Here is a 1148-nt window from a genome sequence, read left to right on the forward strand (position 1 = left end):
AAAAAATGTCTTAGTTCACCTGGGATGCAGTAAGAAAATGTTAATTAAATTCATAATTGAGACATGGAGGATTTTTAAAAGAGGGTAGTGTTTTCACATCCATTATCTTTCCATTTTCTTTAGTGGAAAGTAGGAAGAAATTGCATGTGCATTTTCATAAAACAAGTTCAGAAAAATAGTTAAATTGAAAATGCAATTGTTCTGCAATAATAAATGAACTGAATAAGACAGAAACTAATTTCTAAATGCATTAATATTATAGATTGAATTGTGTTTCCTTAATATATGTTCATTGAAGTCCTAATCCATGTGACTGTGAACGTGACAGGTTTGGAAGTAGAATTTTTTAAGATGCTATCCATTAGGTTAATATATTAGAATAAAATAGATTCTAACCATATATTACTGGCATTCGTATAAAAGTAAGCATGCTCTGACACAGAGATATAAACGGAAAGAAGACCTATGACACTGAAACTGCCAACTAAGAAATGCCAAGCATTGCAAACACAGTAGGTTAGAGAGAGTTATGGGGCAACATCTTTCTCAGATTCCGCATAATCAGTCAACATGCACAATGCTTACATTTGTACTTCTAGTCTCCCATGAGCTTAACTCCATTCATGTCAACTCTACTTTGAGGAGGCATCTCTTCTCCAGTCGCATTTTGAGTGTCTTCCAAGCTGAGGGGCTTATTTTCCAGCACTGTATCTGACAGTGTTTCTCTGCTATTCATAAAGTTTTCAGTGTCTAGAGATTCAGTAGTTCGTCACTCTTTCTTTCTAGTCTGTCTTTGTCTAGAAGCTCATCTGAAACCTGTCCACCATGGGTGACCCTGCTGGTTATTTAAAATATCGGTGGCATAGTCCTCAGAATCACAGCAACTCACAACTGGTGTGCTACAGGTTAGTTTTAATGGCAAGATTGGTGATGGATGCTCACCAGTTACTGCTTGAAAATGTTATACAGGGTTGTTACATGTCGGAGTTGACCCTATGGCACTTAAAAACAACAACATGTTCAAGGTCATATTTTGTCTCTTGTTTCAACTTTCTTCAGCTTCAGCCTGAACTTGCATATGAGCAATTTCTGGTTTGTTCCTGCTCTTAGTCTTCTTTTGAATAATGACATGAAGCTTTTCCACCTTA

This window comes from Chrysochloris asiatica, unplaced genomic scaffold, assembly GCF_000296735.1.
Source record: "Chrysochloris asiatica unplaced genomic scaffold, ChrAsi1.0 scaffold00443, whole genome shotgun sequence".
In the NCBI taxonomy this organism is placed as follows: domain Eukaryota; kingdom Metazoa; phylum Chordata; class Mammalia; order Afrosoricida; family Chrysochloridae; genus Chrysochloris; species Chrysochloris asiatica.